Consider the following 21,410-nt stretch of genomic DNA (forward strand, 5'->3'; position numbering starts at 1 on the left):
CTCCACACATTCGCCTGAGGCTGGAATTGAACCTGGGTCTGTGAGATAGCGGTGTTAACCACTGTGCCACTGTGCTGCTCTTTCGGGTAAACTCTATTCCTCCCTGGCCACAATCGTGTGATCCGGGTTTTTGTTTAAAACTGAGACTCCTTGGATTATACAGCTGTTTTGAGGTCCCTGGATATGGGATTGCAATTTTTGGAACTACTAAAGTATTACTGCTCCCCCACCCCCATCCCCTGTGTGTTTTATGTACAGCTCATTCAGAATGCCATCTGGGGATGTCTGAGAGATACTTGAGTACAGAGGGTTTTAAATTAGTTGCCTAGAACAGACTAAGTAACCGTGGTAGAAGTGAACGTTATTGTACAGTCAGAGCACCGGTTGGAAATACAGTATCCCATAACAGCATTACAGTTGCCAGACTTCTTGATGTGGCTTTCCATCTGCAGCCACAGAATTTCTCACTGCAACCATAAATGAACAATAATCATGTTTATCCAGGACTTCAAAGTAGATGCACAAGAGAGCATGCGAACCAGCAAAGAATGCTCTTTTTTTTATCAGGCACCTTCTAAGGCCACTTCAATTTGTTTTTCTTTCCTTTAAGCTGCTTTATATTTCTGGCCACCAGGTGGCAAACTCCTCTCTTCAGTGAATGGTCCTGATTTTGCTGCTGCAGGGCATCTATTTGCTGTCAGACATCAACATATGCAAGAGGGTTTTTTTTTGTGTGTTATTGCAAATGTGAGCTGCCAACAGAGAAAACGTCACATCCAGTTCCTGAGTGAGACAGGGGACCTCCTCAACTGGGGAAGCAGAGGTGGTGAGTCATTTCAAAATGGTCAGTTGAGGAAAACAAACTCGCTAGGGCTATAAGGACAGGGCAGGAGACTGGTACCAATTGGATTGCTCTACATAGAGCTAGCACAGTTTTGATGGGCTGAATACCATAAGGATTCAATGCAGGGTCAAGAATCCAACACTCTGGGTTGTGGATCCCATCCCTAAGCTGCATTGATGTCATGATGCTATTTTTAAATGTAAGGAAGCAAGTGCAGTGCCCAGTTATATTTGCCAATTGCCCCCTGGAGTCAGGTGCTGTCTGCTAGCCCCACTGGCAAAGGCAGATGGCAGCCATCTTGGGGGGCTGATCCTATCTTGCCAATTAGGGCAAGCTTCTTGGAGTAGAAACGTAGGTAGAGTAGTGGAAAGATTTAATTTGACAGGATTTGATTTGAAGGTGCACAAAGGGTAAGATCAATAATAAGTATAAAATTTGAGAAGTCCATTCAGGAGTCTAATAACAGTGAGGAAGAAGCTGTTCTTGAATCTGTTGGTTCATGTGTTTAAGCTTTTGTATCTTCTGTCCAATGGAAGAGGTTGGAAGAGATTATAACCAGGACGGAAGGGGTTGTTGATGATGTTGGCTGCCTTCCGAAGCGAGAAGTGTAGATAGAGTCAATGGATGGAAGGTTGGCTTGTGTGTTGGACTGGGCTGTGTTCACAACTCTCTGTAGTTTCTTGTGGTCCTGAGCAGAGCAATTACCACACCAAGCCGTGATGCATCTGGATAGAATGCTTTCTATGGGGCCTTTATAAAAATAGATAGTTTTTATAGATATGCCAAATTTCCTGCTATCAACAATGAGGACAGGAGCAGCACTATTGCCAGAATTAATTTAGAAATGAATACAAAACAATCTAGCAGGCTTCTATAGCAAAACCTGACAGCTGTGTACAAAGATACAGAAGAGTGTTCATACTCGCTATAAATTACATTTATAAACTCCAATTTTGAGCCAACAAGTCTCTTCATGAGCTTTGCAATGAACTTAAGGACTTGTTAGTTGGCAGGCACTACCCTTTCTCCACCCTTCCCACCAACTGGAAATTTGGAACTGTCCTGGGGTATGGCAACTTGAACCAATCCCCAGGGCAACAATATATAAACTCCACAGACACTAGGTCCCAGCCTGATGACCCATTGGAAATGTAGCCTTCTGACTTCCTGACAATCAGAATAGAACACTGAGGAATGCAGAGCACATAGACAGAGAAGACAGGAGAACTAGAGAAAGTGTAATCAATGTTAAATCAGAGACATAAAGAGAAAGAACAAGAAGAAAAGGGGAATGGGTCGAGAGAGAGAGAAAAACACAGAAAGAAAAGTAAAAACAGCATCTATATTTGACATTTGTAGAACCTCAACAATTATCTGAAGAAATTGGGATTTCGCGTTTCACTCAGGTTTCAATGATGAGAAAGGTTGTCTGACAGAAATCAACATTTACCGGAAAGATTGATATTCTGAACTTTCTACTTCATTATTTTTCTAACTTTTTCCTATGACCTATAATGCTGGACTGTTTATTTCTTTACTTGTCTAATTATGTTTTGCTTCCTAAGAATTTGATCTTTTGTATCTGTACCGAGGCACCTTAGAACCGCTCTGCTCCTTTTTAATTTAAGCTCCAGGCTTCTGGCCCACACGTCCAAGTTTTGAGAAAAGTGGAGTGTGCCTGATCACTGGGGCCAAGGCACAGCCAATTGTTACAGTATTAACTGCGGCATTCTGAGGATTAAAGGTCCCAAATCTCTTTGACAAGCTACAGAAAAGAAGTAAGTGTGTAAGGTAGGTAGGTGAGGGTGTGGTGTGGGGAGCATACTGGCAAGGAGGTGGGAAGCTAAGGGAATACAGTATGGGAAGTTGAGGGGAATAGAGTGGAAATTGGGAAAGGGGGTTTTGGTAGGGTGGTAGGTAAATGTGTAAGGGGGATGGGGTGATAGGTAACTATGTGAGGGGATAGGGAGATAGGTAATTGTGTGACGGAGATATAGTGTGTAAGGGGTGTAGGGTGATAAATGAATGAGTGTATAGAGTGGCTGAGAGGGTATGTTGGTAAGGGAGCAGGATGGGAAGTGAGTGAGGGATTGGATGTCAAGGGGTGGGTAAGAAGATAGAATGGCTGGTAAGTTGGTGAGGGAGTCGGGTGACAGGTGGGTGAGAGAGGAACAGTAGTTTGGCTGGCATTACGGCTTGGGTGGAGGGTTGAGGCCAGGTCAAGTTGGGGTTGGAGGTCAGATCGGATCCAGAGCCGATGCAGGGATTCTCAGGGAGGATACTTGGGTATGTTTATTGATGATTTAGTGAAGGGGTCAGCATCAGATTTTTACTTACCCAGGAATTGGAGCAAGTTTTAATTCCTGTAATGTTTCCTAGGTAACTAACCTGGCATGTGAGTTAGAGCCTCTGAGTTCATCGACTCTAACTCAGCGTTGGAGACTTTATTGGAAGGTTCCAGAACAAGGTAATTGCTCATCGAGTGATCAAACCTGCTGGGCACACTTCCTGGGTAACCTTTGCAGTGGGAGCTCTCGGGGCTCCACCTTTTGGGGAATGTTGTTGTATTCCTGATCTTCAAATTGGAAGAGCTAGACTGATGTTTGCCGTCATAGGGAGTTTCAAACTATGGGGTGCAGGTTAAAAATAAGGGATCTTCCATTTATGACAGAAATGGGTGGGAATTTTCTCTTTCAGATAGTAATTAGTCTTATTCTCTTCCACAGAGAACATGCAGGCTGTGACATTGATCATACTCAAACCTGTGTTAAGCAAGACAGTCAAAGGTATAGGGATATATATGGGATATAGGCAAGAAAGTAGAATTTGGGTCACAGTCAGATTGAGTCTTATTGAATGGCTGACTTGATAGGCTGAATGGCCCAATTGTGTTCCTATTACATTCTTATGATCGTTTTGGATTTGGTCAAATTTCCAACTACATTGATATCAAGAATAGCATGTTGTTCCCTGATGGTATTGGAGGTTTCCCTGAACTCTGCTCCCTGCAAGACCCCTGCAGCTTCATTCCCAGCTGTCACTTGAAAATTCTTAGACACAGAACAACTGTAGGTCTGTAAAATCACAATATATCTCAGTGTCTAGCAACCAGCTAAAAAGGGAAGGTGATCTTGTTTGGGGGTTACTATAGAAATAGACATGGGTATTTATAGGAAGGGAGATTGATATGTATGGTATAACATAGTGTGTCTCTGCTGTTCTCCATTTCATTGTAAAGAGAAAACCTGCTCCGTTCTGTAGATCCACGAGCCAATTTCTACTGGGTGTGGTGCAACTTGTACGACTTGATACTCTGCAGTGAGATGATTCACCTCATCGAAACTTAGTGAAAGGTCAAAGTAGAAGCCTGTGGAAATGTATCGGAAAGATCCAGTAAACAGCAATAAGCAAACACCACAACATTAATGCAGGAATCACAAATGTGCTGAGCACTGGCTACTCTGTCAATCTGAAGTTATGTATAGTCACAACGCACCAGGTGAGTTGGTGCGCTCAGGGGAACTGGGACATTTCAGTGGGTATCGTCCAATTGGACAGCCAGACCATCCGGTGAACATATTTTATTTGCAAGTTGGTGCTTGTGACTGCAGTGAGATCAGAGTCCAGTGTTACTGGGGGTCATTTTTGATTGCATTATACATTAGTTCTGTTTGATAAAGGATGCCCAACATATGGCCCACCAGAGTCACAGCATTTGCTCACCAACCTTCTCCCACCCAAGGAAAACAAATATGCTCCCTGTATGGAAAGGTTGGACAATCCCATGCTAGCTTAACAAGTTAAATCATTTACTGATTTTGCCCATTGGATAAGCTGTAAACGTACAACTCAATAGGAGCTTCTGCAACAAATCACCAGTGACAAGGGGATTGAATCGGTGACAGTCACTCTCTGTATGCTTAGGTTCTCAGTTAAACTGTCAGGAAAACACAGCACCAATCACGCAATCCTGATAGAGGGCACCACATTGTTATCACAACATTATAGTTCTTTCATTCCAGTTCCTGTGTACCCAGACCTCAGTGGATTTCATCATCAGCTCTGACACTGAATGCACTGTTCCTTTTTCATTTATACTGGAATGACGCAGAGGAATCTGTGGCTGGATTGGGAAATCAGCACAACATCAGGATAATAGTTTTTATTCAGTGTGACCATTCCATCTCCTGTCAACTTGGCAATATTTAAATAAATGGTCAGAAAGAGTTAAGATTTTTGAGAGACCAAAACCTGAGATGATTTGAATTGTTTTGGGGATGACTAGTAATGGAAAATCTTTTAAGATTGTGAATTCAGACCTCTTAGAAATGCTAGTTACCTCAAACTTGGCTTGTTTGACAGTATTATGTGGTACATGGGTCAGGGAATTTATATGATTGCCTAATTCTGAAGTGGTAAAAGTGTGTAACTGTTTAATGACTCATCTTAGATTTCCAGAGAGTGTGCAGCTTGTGCTGTTAATAATCATCAAGTTAGCTGAATTTTGTTAAGAATCTCTTCCTATTAATGATTCAGACACTAGTGGCTGTGATACTCCTTTGCTTAGAATGAGTGAAAGGAGAATATTTCCACCCAAGGGACAGAGAGATTCCTCACTATTTGCTGAGGTCCTCTACATTCCAGTAGCCTGTGAACAAACATTCTATGTGCCCCCAAATGAAGTGATGTATTTAGAACGCACTTTGGAGGCTGAATGGGAGGGTGACCTTATAGAGGTTTGTAAGATCATGAGGGGTATGGATAGGGTAAATAGACAAGGTCTTTTCCCTAGGCTGGGGGATTCCAGAACTGGAAGGCATAGGTTTAGGGTGAGAGGGGAAAGATATAAAAAGTACCTAAGGGGCAACTTTTTCATGCAGAGGGTGGTGTGTATATGAATGGGCTGCCAGAGAAAGTGGTGGAGGCTGGTACAATTGCAACATTTAAAAGGCATCTGGATGGGTATATGAATAAGGAGGGATTAGAGGCCAACTGCTGGCAAAAGGGGGAGATTAATTTAGAATACCTTGTTGGCATGGACAAGTTGGACTGAAGGATTTGTTTCAATGCTGTATATTTCTATGACTGTCTGAGACTTTCCTTAGACAAACAATCCATTAAACTCACTGTCAGCCTCAGTGGAACCTAAGGCAGCTGATTAGTCACAAACCCTCTGGACCAGTTGCTTTAATTTGCAGAACAAATATTAGGCTGAATGTTTTGTACATCATCCCTGCCAAAACAGTAGGACCATTTAAAGGTTCAGGTACTGTGAGATTATGTCTCCCTGTCTGTATGTCAGTATAACTTGAAGAGACATGCTCATCATATCATCATTGTATCATGATGCACAACTTGAGGGTAAAAATATCTTATACTCTACCTTACTTTAAAGCATGACACTTCTGTTGAAACAAGTTCTTCTGTTGCAAATCAATTAGCTTAACAATAGCCCAGATACTAAGATGGCTGAGGGCTGTTACATTTGTACATATTGTTTGTTTGTTCCTTTAGTAATATCCTTGTCCAGTTTCTTATATTATGTGAAATAAGATAAGCATTGACACAAGAGGTAAAACACTTTTTGGAGGCAAACTCACACGATATTAGCAGTGGTGATCATCTAGAAAAGGTTCCAATATCTTGATGGCAGATATTTGGGAAAATAACTGAAGACCAACTAGGCCACAGCTTTGGACAACAGTCAATGTAGATAAAGGGAAACTCTTCATCATAAGCAGAATCAGTTTCTCTAAGTGCAATCAGTTGTACAAATCTATAGGTAGATTATTAACCAAGAAAATAGAGCTAATTTGTTTTTGATTAGAATACATATTCTTGAATAAATGCATTTCTAAAAATCCCATAATTAAAAGAAATTTTAAACATAAAAAAGTTGCAATGCAGAGCCAATGCAAAGGCTGGAAGAATGCTCGAGCTCTATGGTCTCTACATATGTAACTGTTTCTCATACTGACTGTGACAAAGTCTGTCTTCTTAAAGAAGGAATAGTTTTTATTCTACACTGATATATAGTCAGGGACACATGGCTTCAGATATACAGTCAAACATTTTTAAAATGAAATAATGGCAGCAACCTCATTATGGACTGGGCATCCAGTGACACACTTAGTGAATTATAATTGTTCAGACGAGAGATGCAGTTTGTATCACAGCTCAGGCACACGATGATCTTGAGAAAAGAACTTTACAAAATTTGCTTGTCACAGACAAGGAGGAGTTTTAGAGAGTTAACGCATCAGATCAGAAAGATCCAGAGGTTCTCAAAGACCAACTCAAGTTAATAATTAAATTTAGGATTAATACAAAATCACTCATGTCGTAGAGATAGCAAACCCAAGAATGTATGGACCAGCTTGTCAGAAGATGCTAGAGAAAATCACACCACTGTGATTTTTCCAAGCAGGAACTGTCAGAGAAGCTGATTGAGTCAGTCATCATTTCTACATATTTTCTGGAGAAGAAAATGACTATTTCATGGATGCATCAATGCAGGATGGACGCAGGTATGAAGCAATAGTGGCTGCCAACAGCAGTTATATGGTTTAGGTGCAGCGAAGACTGGTGTTCCTGTCCGCAAAATGCACCAAACCAACAAGGTCTGTGGCTTCTTACACCGACCCAAATGCTTTCCAGATGTTCTTGGAAACCTTAAAACATCGGGCACTGAAGGACATTGGGCATGTGCAGAAAGTTTGGTTCCAAAGGCCAAGCTAGATCCCAGAACAAACACAGGTCATAGAGTCACAGAGTCCTACAGCAGAGAGAGCGAAAGGCTCTTAAGAAGGTGCACAAACACAGATGCGTCAATGACGGCCAGAACCAAGCAACTGAAAGATAAATGTTAGAAGATAACCAAGCTTTCCACAATGCTATCTTCACACACCATGTCAGTGATACAAGAGGATCAGGACTTTTTAAAGTCATTGCTATAATGTGTCCTGAAAACGCAGGACAAGCACACACTAAAAGCTAAAATCAATATGAGAACTAGTGCTGACATGTTACCACTGAAGATCAAGAAAAATATGTATACCAGTAGGTAACACGCCATGAAACAGCCCATCAGAGACCATTACGCAGTGTGCTGTATAACAGATTATCAATTCCATGTATTAACAGAATCACACTGCAGTGCCAATACACAAACTCACCTTGGTTTCCTGAAATATTTGACTTGGTCAATATCAATGGTCCAGCAGTGCCAGGACTCGCAGGATACACAGGTCTCAGTAAAGTCAGAATTCATGAGAATCAAACCATACTCACTGTGGTAGAATAGCCCAAATATGATGTAATCGAATCAGTCAAGAGTCTGCAGGGATAAGATTTCAAAGTGAGATATCAACTGAGATGGTTGAGTATGACGCGCTGAGTGGATTACCTGACTCTAAGACCAAGATATTCCTCTTGGTCTACATTGAAACAGTAGGTTGGGAAATTGCAGACATTCTCAAGGTTAATCTGTTGCACTTTGACCAGAGCCAGTGTGAACAGCTGCAATCAGCAACTGCTGAAGATGGACAACCACAAGAGTTGTAGAAGATTATGACAGTGTTAAAGGATTTGGAGAAAATGAGGACTGCAGATGCTGGAGATCAGAGTCAAAATGTGTGGGGCTGGAAAAGCACAGCCAGTCAGGCAGCATCTGAGGAGCGGGAGAGTCAACATTTCGAGCATCAGCTCTTCATCAGGATTACCTGAGAAACTTTGTCCATTCTGGCCATACACAGATGATCCTGAAAATTCATACCATCACTGCAGACTGTATGGCATGTACAATCAAGTCAGTGATCATTACGTGTTGAGCATCTAAGTTAGATTTTCAGGGTTGTATTGCTGTATTTTCCGACAACACCTAAAGAGAGGATTATCATTCCCATTATAATTTACACGCAGAAGACAAGCTTGAATGACATAGCCCAGCAGCCAATTCTCTAATCATTCTGAGATACAGGACATTCTTCTTCAAAGACAGAGGAGAATAAAAGAGGTATATGATGAATGAGTAGATAAAGAACTACCAAAAGTGTACATTGAGCAGAGAGTGTGAGTTTTAAATTTAAATCCAAATACTTGGATAGAACAAAGGCTTCTAAAATATGCAACCATCCAGATCATCCAGTCATTGCTGATGATGGTGTGACATTATGCAGCCAGTTCAGACCACACATGCATGAGGACAATGAGAAAAGACACTCTGATGATGATTGAGCTGTGGTGTTGAGTGACAACAATGAGCAATAAGAAAAACAAGTTGAACATAGGACAATGTGTATCCCTCCTGATAAGTATCTGATCATCAGATCTGAATGTGTTGTCAAACCGCTCCCCACCCGCTCCCCCAAAAGCATTACACTGAAGATTGAATTATTGGTCCTGGCAACTGTTTTATTTGTTTCTAATTATCAAATTGACAACATGTGTTATATAAAACCTTGCATATTGGTTTGCGGTGCGATTTTTTTATCTTTGAGAAAAAGGGACATGTTGGATTATGTCTCATGGTCAGGATATCAGTGTACCTTTAAGAGGTTTACTGACAATATTGCATCATTGCATCTGAGCTCAGCGTAAAAAGCTCTCACGGTCTATCTTATCGCAGGTCACTTGAAGTATAAAAACTGCACTGGAATCATGCTTCTCTGATGTAAACTCATAGCTTAACATTTGTTCTGATTTTGTATGAGCTCTTGTGTCTGAGGAATGTAATGTTTATACATAATAGTTAATTATCATAAATATCTGTTGGATTCCTCAACACCATAGTACTCAAACACAAGTTACAAGAGATAACATCAATATTGACAAACCAGATAAATCACTCTGTCTCAAGTAAACTCGCACTATCTGTTTCTCTAACTTTATCTAGACCCTTTCACTGAAAAATGAGAAGGAATGTTGTCTATGATCACCTGGATTGTGGAAATCCTGCAAGAAAAGTTATTTTTTTAACTCCTGGTGCAACTTGCTTTCCTGGCAAGTTATGGAGTTACTTTTGCTGATTTGTTTATATTTGATTAAAAGAGGCCCATCAAAAGGAGAAGCCTTGGCTCGTTCTACCTTCAAGCTCCAACCCCATTTCAGAAACTGATACTGTCTCTGTTAATGGATGGAGCAGAATTGAATTACATCCATGGATTGAGGAGCTATCAGGAAATATGGACTCATAAGTTGTAGAAAAAATGTTTACATTTGTTTAACTCTCTTCCTATTACTTGTCTGGCGGTGTTTTTATCTAGCAAGTATACAAATATATAAATGTTCTGGTTTAATTAAATTAATTTGGTGTTGGAGTTGTTCACATGTCTGCCGCTGGTGTTGTTAAGCCTGCCCTCCACAATGCTGCTTATTGTAGATAACTCCACAATGGTGACTGCTTCAGGTGAATGGAGTTGTTCTCTTGAGTTTTGTGGTCAGTTAATCTGGCCCATATACGACTTGCGAATAGCTGCTGCTCTGTTTTCAACACTCTTTAAAATTTAGTTTGAGGGTGAATTTATACTGATCCGGTGTTTAATTTATTTTTAAGGGGTAACCTATTCCTTGTAGTTATTTGTAGAAATGAACTTTGTAATTGGGATGTGCATTGAACACAGTGCAATGATGAAATCAGGGTGCTCTGGTAATACTGGGCAAGCCTAGAGTCAAGGCTGTAAATGAGGACTGGGACGGCAATGAATTATTTCTAAGACCCAAATTCATAGATTTATCTCAAAAGTGTCAGCCACTGGGACCTGATTGCCATGCTGCTCTTTTTCTGATGCTGTAGATGTACAATTCAACTTTTATTTGGGTGGTCTATTGAACTCAGGCCTCCAAACATAGCAGAAACGCAACAACAATGTAATTGTATAACAGTGTCATGATTATGTTTTTCTCCAATTATCCCCCCTTCACTCCTGTGGGTACTGAATCCCACTGAGGTGGCTGCCCCTTGGAACTGACTATCTTTTGTGTGAGTCAGGATAGGGGTCCCAGTGCTATTCAGAGGTAAGGATGAGCAAGGGGAGAGTGGGTACCACGGTAAAGATTAAAAATCACACAACACCAGCTTATAGGCCAACAGGTTTATTTGGAAGCACTAGCTTTCAGGACACTACTCCTTCATCGGGTGGGGTTGTTATTTGAATCAAATTGTAAAGAATTGAGCTTAATTGGCTAAGTGGCTGACACAAGACTTGGAATATCAGCTAGTTGTCAATCCAACCAAGGTAGTGTTGAGATCGTCTTCCTTTCCTTGCGCTGAGAAAATACCACTGACCAGGAAAACAGCTCAGGACAAAGCATCAGCAGACAATGAGCCAAGGACCTACTTTTCTACAGAGCATTCACACCATGCTGTGCAGCACAGATAAATGGCCCTACAGATCTATGTGACTTTTGAAACATTCTCCTTTTAACTTTATCTCACACTATCAACACATTCGGCTCTCCCTCATGTACTAATCCAGCTTCCCCTTTAATACATCTATATTTGCTTCATTCACAATAATAATTTAAAAATTCTCATCACCCTTTGGGAGTAAAGACATTTTTCTTGAATTCCTTTTTGGAATTGTTCGTGACTATCTTATGTTTATGGCCATTTCTTGTGGACCTCCCCACCAGTGGAAAGATGTTTATCAGTGCCATTGAATTTCTTCATAATTTTAAGAACATCTATGAAAACACCTCTTGGTCTTTTCTTCCTTTATAGTTTGATCCTTTCATTTTTGTAAATACTTTTCACACTTTCTCAGTGCTGCTCTATTCTATTGTCTGATCTCCACGCTGACACATTTTCCAGATGGAATGAGTTAGATTAGAAGCAACATATCTGGTTCGTTCTCCTTCAAAGCTCAGGAGGAGCTTAAGACCATTGTGAGAATCTGTACAGTCACTTTTGGACCTTATATACCGTGTAGGTATTCAACCTGAAATCTTGGGGATGGTTTTTATTTGGGGATATTGGCTTCTTCAGGCCTTGCAGAAGTGGCCAAGGCAGGGCTCCTGTATTAAAACATTAGTTTATGTTTAGTGTGACGTTGCTGTGTCCTGGCCACTTTTTTTAAAGAGAGGTTTTAAGAGATAGGTGGGAGTTGTCTATTTGAAAAGCCAATAAAATAAATAGCTTGTGAGGCCTTGGGTTTTTTTTTAAGTTGGAATAATATAAGCAGCCTGGATGGGTATGGCCAGCTCTCACTCTCTTTCAAGTTTTACTTTAGCTTTTAGGTTTAGCTTTAAGCAGTTGCTGTTGGAGTCTCAATCTCTGCCTTAAATGGCTTCAAGGCAGAAATTCTTAATCTTGCAAGGAATTAAGGGATACGGGGAGAGTGCGGGTAAGTGGTATTGAAATGCCCATCAGCCATGATTGAATGCCGGAGTGGACTCGATGGGCCAATTGGCCTTACTTCCACTTCTATGTCTTATGATCTTATAAAGAAAGATCAAGCAGCAGAGATTGATAAATTCTTGACCTCGAAAGGGATTAAGGGATATGGGGAAAGTTTGAGTAAGTGGAGTTAAAGTGCCCATCAGCCATGATTGAATGGTGAATGGACTTGATAGGCTGAATGGTCTTGCTTCCACTCCTATGTCTTATGGTCTTATGGTCTTAATCGAATTACATCTGGAACACAGCACTTTACATTTGCCTTTAAAATAAGAAAAGTTAAAATCTATGTTACCTTCTTAAAATAGTTTTTGAGGGGTTTCTGGTCTGGTCCATAACATTAGTCCAAGACACTGTCTTGGTAAATGAATTGAAATGTTTGCTTGGAACATGATTGTTGACCACTTAAATTGCTTGTTAATACTCAATAATGAGACCGCATGGCAATCTGATGGATGGTGCTTGAATTAATTAATGCCCTTTCCAAATATAGACTAGGAATAATCAAGAGAAAAACAATTTATTGCTTTAGATTTTAGGTTCTACTTAAACACAGTTCCTTTGCAACTGAATCTTTGAAAAAAGCTTATGGTGCAGTGGTAGTGTTCCCATCCCTGGACTGGGAGGCCCTAGTTCCAGTTCCATGTGCCTTAGAGATGTGTAATAACATCTCTGAACAAGCTTATTATTAAAATTCTTTTGAAACACTTAGGGAGACTTCCTGATACTCTTTGTCAAAACTTCAACAACACTCGAGCAAAATTTCTTATAGCAATTTTCTGACAGCTATACTTAAGTGTTTAAGTGCTATACTACTCTAAGCTATTGTGCAGTTTATGAGACTCACTGGGAATAAGGGAGTGCTTAATTATAAGTCACTAGCCAGGGGTTTGAGGTGAAATGGAAGCACAATCTGAGGAAATAGGTAGCAGCACTGTTGCAGGGGCAGCTTCTTCCTTCCAGTTTGGTAACAGTGCAATCTTTCTTCCCTGGACATCTCTATGACTCTTTGTCTTGTTAGATTAGATTAGATTCCCTACAGAATGAAAACAGGCCCTTCGGCCCAACAAGTCCACACCGACCCTCCTTCACCCCCACTGCTACTTCTGAGAAGTCTGTATGTCTCATGGAGTATCAGAATTATCCTGAACCCACCACTTTCTGTTAAGCATTGTACTCCATCATGTCAGTGGGTGCATGAAACTCACATATACTGCTCCACAAATGTCATTTCCAGATAGTGATTGACTGCTAATATTGTAGGTGTCTGTTCTAGCTGATCCAGGCAAATTCAAATTTCGATAATCAGTAAATTGAGTGCAGAAACCAGATGTTCAAGAAGTGTCAGTTCAGGAATTGGGAGGTCATGTTACTGGCTGTATAAGACATTTGTTGGGCCACTTTTGGCATATTGCATACAATTCTGGTCTCCTTCCTATCGGAAGGATGTTGTGAAACTTGAAAGGGTTCAGAAAAGATTTACAAGGATGTTGCCAAGGTTGGAAGATTTGAGCTATAGGGAGAGATTGAATAGGCTGGGGCTGTTTTCCCTGGAACGTCAGAGGCTGAGGGGTGATCTTATAGAGGTTTGTAAAATTATGAGTGGCATGGATAGGATAAATAGACAAAGTCTCTTCCCTGGGGTGGGGGAGTCGAGAATTGGAGGGCGTAGGTTTAAGGAAAGATATAAAAGAAACCTAAGGGGCAACTTTTTCACGTAGAGGGTGGTGCATGTATGGAATGAGCTGCTAGAGGAAGTGGTGGAGGCTGGTACAATTACAACATTTAAAAGGCATCGGGATGGGTATATGAATTGGAAGGGTTTGGAGGGATATGAAACTGGTGCTGGCAGGTGGGATTGTTTGGTTTGGGATATCTGGTCGGCATGGACGAGTTGGACTGAAGAGTCTGTTTTTGTGCTGTACATCTCTATGACTCTTTGTCTTGTTAGATTAGATTAGATTCCCTACAGAGTGGAAACAGGCCCTTCGGCCCAACAAGTCCACACCGACCCTCCGAAGAGTAACCCACCCAGACCAATTTCCCTCTGACTAATGTACCTAACACTATGGGAAATTTAGAATGGCCAATTCACCTGACCTACACATCTTTGGACCGTGGGAGGAAACCGAAGCACCTGGAGGAAACCCACACAGACACAGGGAGAATGTGCAAACACTACATAGACAGTCGCCCGAGGCTGGAATCAAACCTGAGTCCCTGGTGCTGTGAGACAGCAGTGCTAACCACTGAGCCACTGTGCTCTTCTTAGTGCTGCCCTCATTTATTGTACATTTTCACTCTTTCCTTAAAATAGTTGCCCTTCTGCTATTAAATGGATTCAGTTCTGTACTTAATCTCTGTACGGTTTTACCAACTGTAGAAAGATTCCTGGTTTATACTTGTCAAAGCGAAGTCACATTTCAATGATGAAGCAGATCAGAACTGGTCCTTGATAGAGTTTCACTGGCAGTGAAATTTTACAGCTCAGACTCTGCTGCTGACTGATCTGATTGCTGGAGACAGCATTTCTAAAAATGGAACTGGACCACTAGACTGAAATAGGAAAGGAGAGCACAATTAAATGTATTGACACAGTGATGGCTAATATTATTATGGTCAAAATTAATGTGCAGCAACAAAATGACAGCTGAGTTAGTCCACTAGGAATCTTCTATTTCTTATAAAAAACGACACCATTGTTTGCAATTTGACTTCCCTTTCTCACTGACTGCTTGCTGGGAACTGGTTCAAAAATATCAAACACCCTTCAACAGCTTTTCTGCGGACTCTTTTCACTTGAACCTTGAGAATAATTGCTTTTGACACAGCTCAGTCATGTTCTGTTCTCCCATCATATCCATGGAAAATCCACTTCCATTATTGGACAATTATCAGGGACGAGAACTGTATTGTTCCTTCCTAGTTTCAAATTGTGTTGCTCTTACCATTGGAATTGGCCCTAACTGCAGTGAGTGCTAAAAGATCTGTGCCTGTAATGTCCTCCAGTGAGGACACAATACATTGTCTGCCCAGACCTTTGCAAACACTGCGACAATCTGGAAACAAAATCTTCACCAGGATGTTGCCAGGAATGAAAACTCTCAGTTATGGGGAGAGACTGGATATACTGGACTTGATTTCTTTGGAGCAGAGGAAGAAGACTGGGGGGTTCTGACTACTGTATACAAAGTTATGAGAGAGATATAGACTAAGTGAATTGTGAGACTTTCTTCCCCGTGGCTGACGACTCTAAGACCAGAAGGCATAAATTTAATGTGAGGAACAAGTGGTTTAGAGGAGATCTGAGAAAAATCTTTTTCACCAGAAAGTAGTAGAAATATGGAACATGCTGCCTGAGTGGGTGGTGGAGGCAGGTACTTTTGCAACATTTAAGAAACAACTGGGTGGGCACTTAAAATGCCTGGGCATAGTAAGCTAAGGAGAAATGAGTGTAAATGGGATTAGTATAATTTATTGTCTGTTGGTCGGCATAGAAATGGTGAGCTCAAGGGTCTGTTTCTATTCTCTATGACTCTATAACTCTATGACTCCTTCTCATTTCACAAGCTGAAAAATAATAATTTTTAACTGGTGTTTGTGCCATCAAATGAATTTATAGATAATCGCTTCTTGGTGAGTATTTAAAGTTACTTAGCTCACAATGTTTTATATTAAACTAAATGATTTGCCACAAAATTCTTCTAGCACTTTTCACATCATGGACATTCACCAAGGTTTAAATAGTGAAAGATCCATCTGGTATATTTGCTTCTACATTATCTTTTCTGGTGGGGATCAATAGACCTTATTTATTATTGTGTGGTAGAAGTGACACTTGGCAGATTGCTCTCTGCCACACAGCAGTCAAAACTTCTATTTTCCAGTCTCTAGTTCCAAGTAAGAGTACATCACCTTACACAACTGATGTCCATGTTTGCTCTTCAGCTTGATTTGGGACTGCTCCTACAGATTATCAGCACCAGTTATAATCTGTAACTTCCTCGGGGTGACTAGTCCTCAACTCTGTGGAGTTCCTATCTCTCACTCACCCACTGCTTTGAGTCTATCGGGTCCTAAATGCTTTTTGTTGACTGTAGATTTCACCTTGTTGAATATTGTCATCGGGTTCTCTTCTGTAGAGATCTTGAAGGTTCAACTCTTTCTGTTGTTGTCTGTTTACATGAACAGCCTTATGCAGCTGTCTCTGAAGTTTTTGATTTAATTTGATTTGATTTATTATTGTCACGTACCTGGTACAGTGAAAAGTTTTATTTTGCTTGCAGTACAGACAGATCATACCATACAAAATGCATTAGGGCAAAGAATACAATGTTACAGCTGTAGATAAGGTGCACAAAGAACCAGATCAACATTAAATTAAAAATTTGTGAGGTCAATTCAGAAATCTGATAACAATGGGGAGGAAGCTGTTCTTGAATCTATTTGTACATGTATACAGACTTTTATACCTTCTGGCTGACAGAGATGGATAGAAGAGCCTATAATCAGGTGGGTGGGGTGTTTCATTATATTGGCTGTTTTCAACATTGGCAGTGGGGAGTATAGATGGATAGAAGGCTGGTTTGCGTGATGGATTGGAGTGTAAGTCAATGGATAGAAGGCTGGTTTGCGTGATGGACTGGAGTGGGTTCACAACTCTCTGTAATTTCTTTCAGTTCTGGGAAGAGCAGTTGTCAAATCATACTGTATTGCATCCTGATAGAATATTTTCTGTGGTGCATCTATAAAAATTGGTAAGACTCCTTGAGAACATACTGAATTTCCTGAGGAAGTAGAGACACTGTTGTGCTTTGTGGTCGTCATGTTTTGTTGACATTCTTTTGATATCCAACACCTACTGTCTAATAGTAAGACATAGCAACACTTACTATTGGCACCATGTCATAAAGTGAATCCTCACCACTGCCCATTGTGGCATATGAGCTGTCTAATGGATTTGCTGCCATGATCCTCTTTCCAGGTAGAAATCCACAGAGACTCTAAGCAAAACCACTTAGATGTCTAATAAGAAGAGGCTCATGTCTTCCTCAAAGTGTATTTTGTTGCATTATAGCAACTAATTACAGGTTACATTGGTATGATAGTTACAAAACTGAGGGACACACCTCAACAACAGGTCTTCTTCCAGTCCAAAGCTGTTATTTCACTTGCAGCATCATCACCACATTGCGCGATGCTTAATGCAATTCCCAGCATTAAGTTTTTCAGACTCTTACACCCTGATGCAACATTCGTTTGGGAGGTGGGTCAGTGGGGCTGCAGCAGTTTTCAGTTTGGTTTGTGCCATTTACTAAACAAAAACTGCTCCTAAAATCATCTGTACGCAACACTATAAGCTGATTATTAGAGTATGCAATGCATGTCAGTATGCAGGTACAGAACGTACTGCAACACAGTGAATCTGTTTTCATGGTTACACACAGCACTGGCTGAAACACCCAAGTTGACTTGCCAGTTGGATTTTGCACAGAAAAGGCAGCTGTCGTTGGATTAAATGTGCATTTAGCAAACAGTGAAATTGTTTGCACAACTGTTCCCATGGATAACAAACAGGGGAAAGAAAGCTGAAATGGGGATAAAATATTTGAAGAGAGAAAAGAAATATGAGGCAAAAAACCTGAACCAAAAGAGGAAGTAGATATAAAGTAGAGAGAGAGAGGTTCCTGAATAGGTCACAGAGTAAACACTGTCCAACACGGACCAGTTAGTGCGCAGTTAGAATCAAACCAAATCTGAGTCCATTATCACCAAACAGGGCGATAATATAGGGCTACCAATGCTGTTGAAATGTTCAGACTTGGGAAGGGGAAAGGTCATCTTGGGAAGCTAATTCCAGATCTTGATTGCTTTCATTGACTTCCATTATAAAGGGTGAATGTTGGGTAAGGACATGACAAAGTTTGATCAAATTCACCCAAAAAAGAATTATTTATAAAATTTGTAAATGAACATTATATTGCAGTTGAAATTTGGCACAGTGAAAAAATAGTACAGTTCATTATTTTTCAATACAGTGCACAGTGCCTCACCACATTTACAATTACTAATTATATTTACAATTTACATTTTCATGTCACACATTCCCTGGTGCTGGTAGCAAGGAGTTTTCTACAGTTCAGGCCTTCAGCGTCAGTGGCCTTTAGTTCGTGGACTTTGCCCAATTGAGCCCTTTGACATTGGGCCCCCAAGCTTTATTTTCTCCTTCAGCACATAGTCTTGCACCTTAGAATGTGTCAGTTGGCAACATGCAGTCATAGACAGTTCTTTACACTAGAAAGATTTTGGTTAAACGCTCCCATGGTTGGATAACCTGAAGATGGTCATTGTCCAGAATATTCTGCTGAAGGGTCTCATCTGACACCTTGTTCTCTCTTCGAGATGCTAGCTGACCTGTTGTGGGCTCCCCCAACAGGAAAATTCTCTTTAGTTGGGGATCTTGAGAGTAAATATGGATTCTGAAGGAATAAGTCTCCAGAATGGCAGTTTTAATGGCCTGTTTCCTTACATTAACCTGGGTCCTGAATTGTTTTTTAACAAGAGTTTCTGCAAAAAGATTTCAAAGTAAAAAAAAACTCCTGCATCCTCAGGATGTCACATAGCACTTCAGAATTAATTGGGTACTTTTCATTTGAAATAAGGTACTTGTTGTAATTCAGAAAATGTAGTTAAGTGGTAAATTATTGACCAAGATTTTAGGACGACCCTGCTACTCTTCTACAACATAGTACCATACATCAACAGATGGGGTCTTATATACCTCACTTAAATGCAACAACTCTGACAATGCAACAATCTCATAATACTGTCCTAGCCTAGCGACAATGAACTCACAATCTTTTGACTCTAGAGGTGATAGTGTGGTCAATGACAGCTGAAGTACTGTGACAAAGAAATCATCTCTTGATGTTTTTTTAAAAAATCTAAGTATAAATCTAATCTAGTCAAGTAAGTCACAATGGCAATTGTCCTTCTCGAATGGTCAGTATTTATGCACACATCCTGATATTAAGAGTCAAACAGCCATCTATTATAGAGGATATCTTCGGTTAGCTTTGACCCAGTCCTCAACCCTTATTCATATATTTGCTCTTTCAGTAGAGGTCACTACATAGCGATCAGGTGTTAGAATCATTCTCTCACACTGGGAATCCAACTGTAGCATTGTCAAACCCCTACCATCTTTCAAATAAAGGTAGTACACCTTAACCTGTGGTGAATGAACTGGACATCCCTAGGAGTCATCACGTAGTGAAGATGGTGACACTTATGCTGGTGGAATGGAGAAAGTCATTGACCCTCTTCCTACAAGTGGCTGAGCTGGTGGCTTTCCTTGGACTAGGTCAGCATGATCTTGTTTCATGGTCTCCATTGCTGGTCCTGGGGGGATGAGGATATTCCACCTCTGTAGCACACCATCCAGCAGAACCTGCATGTCCCAGCCTGCAAAGCAATGCCCTGGAAGTCTCATGTCTGTCATGTCTGGAGGAAGAGACAAAACCATCCAGGGCAGCTTTGAACTGATCGTGCTTGACCACAAATTGTTATGGGGGCAGTGTGTGGTGCTGGAGTCAGATTGGGCGATACTGTGGTGGTGGGGTAACGAGTTATGAGGCGAATTTAGTAAGATATGGTGAGAAAACCTGCTAGACCTTGTAGCGAAACGTCCTCCAAAAAAACCCCACACAACTCACAGCAAAAGAAATGGAAGGTTAACTCTACGGCTTTCAAACTTCTGTGTCTTGGAATAATTTAGTGGTTATACCTAAAGTTCACGGTCTCCTTTTTAGAACATAGGAAAACCACAGCAACAGGAATAAGCCTCACGTCTGCTGTTCAATTCGATCATGGCTGTTGGTAACTTCACTATCTAACTACCCTTGCTCCTTATCTTTGATAATCTTACTTAACAAGTTTTGAACTTTACAACTGACCCTAGTCTTTGCAATATTGGGTTTCGGATTTCTGCTACCCATTGTGTGAAGTGTTTCTGGAAATCACTAAAATAAAAACAAAATACTGTAGATCCTGGAGATTGGAATAAAAACAAATTGTTGGAAACAAAATGTAATGATATGGAGTCATTTCAAACTTGAAGCATTATTTTATTTTTTTCTCTCCACAGATGCTGCCAGACTTGCTGAGTTTCTCCAACACTTTCTGCTTTCTTCCAAAGAATTGCCCCTGAATGACTTAGTTTATTATTAAGGCTTGATTCTCCATAATGTTTGAAATGTTCTTTTTCATTCATGGTATTGATTGCCTTCCTTAAATGCCCTGGAGAAGATGGTGGTGACTTGCTTGCTTGAATGACTGTAGTTTTGGATTATTCCTGGTGGAGGGCTTATGCCCGAAACATCGATTCTCCTGCTCCTCGAATGCTGTCTGACTTGCTGTGCTTTTCCAGCCCTACACTTTTTGACTCTGATCTTTAGCATGTGCAATCCTCATTTTCTCTCTGGAGTTTTGGCGTGCAGGTACACTTACGGTACTGTAAGGAATGGAGTTCCAGGATTATGACCCAGGAACAATGAAGGAACAATAATATCGTTCCAAGTCAGGGAGGTGTGTGGCTTGGCGGAAAGCTGCAGATTGTGGTGTTCCCATGCGTCTGCCACATTTGACATTCTCGATGGTAAAGACCATGGGTTTGGAAAGTGCTGGTGAAGAAACCTTGGCATCTTTGCAGATACTACACACTGGTGCCACTGCAAGAACTCAATGTGAGTGGGGATGTGACCCATGCAAGCAACATTTAGGATGCCTTAGAGTCAGCATTGATTAACAAACGGAGGAAGTTTATCAGTTAGAAGAGGTTGGGGTATCGCAATTGGCCTCAGCAATTGCACTAGTGAGGGAAAGAAAAAGAGAGGGTTCTTGCTTCTGACCATTATCCAAAGACTCCTCCTGAGCATGCATGGAAATTAATTAAGATCAACATCTGACAGGGGATGTAACGCCTTCTGTGACTGAATGGGCTATGCACCCTTATTTCCAAAACCTGCAAATGAAGAAGAGTGATTTGGGAGAGGTGGAGCTGTACCCCATGCCAAGCTGAACTAAAGAAATGAGGTAATGAAAAGAAAACCATTCTTTAAAAGAAACAAATGTATTTAAAACCTAACTTTAAAATCTGCAGCATTGTTGTTT

General features: G+C 40.8%; 1 long non-coding RNA gene across 1 annotated transcript; it reads left to right on the forward strand.

Moving 5' to 3' along the window:
- Positions 1 to 702: 702 nt before the first annotated feature.
- LOC122563276 lies at positions 703 to 20,659 on the forward strand. Its single transcript, XR_006315550.1, has 4 exons — positions 703 to 826; positions 2,473 to 2,622; positions 3,224 to 3,311; positions 20,386 to 20,659. It is a non-coding gene; the product is annotated as an uncharacterized LOC122563276 (long non-coding RNA).
- Positions 20,660 to 21,410: the final 751 nt, after the last annotated feature.

Source organism: Chiloscyllium plagiosum, chromosome 26, assembly GCF_004010195.1.
Source record: "Chiloscyllium plagiosum isolate BGI_BamShark_2017 chromosome 26, ASM401019v2, whole genome shotgun sequence".
Classification (NCBI taxonomy): Eukaryota; Metazoa; Chordata; class Chondrichthyes; order Orectolobiformes; family Hemiscylliidae; genus Chiloscyllium; species Chiloscyllium plagiosum.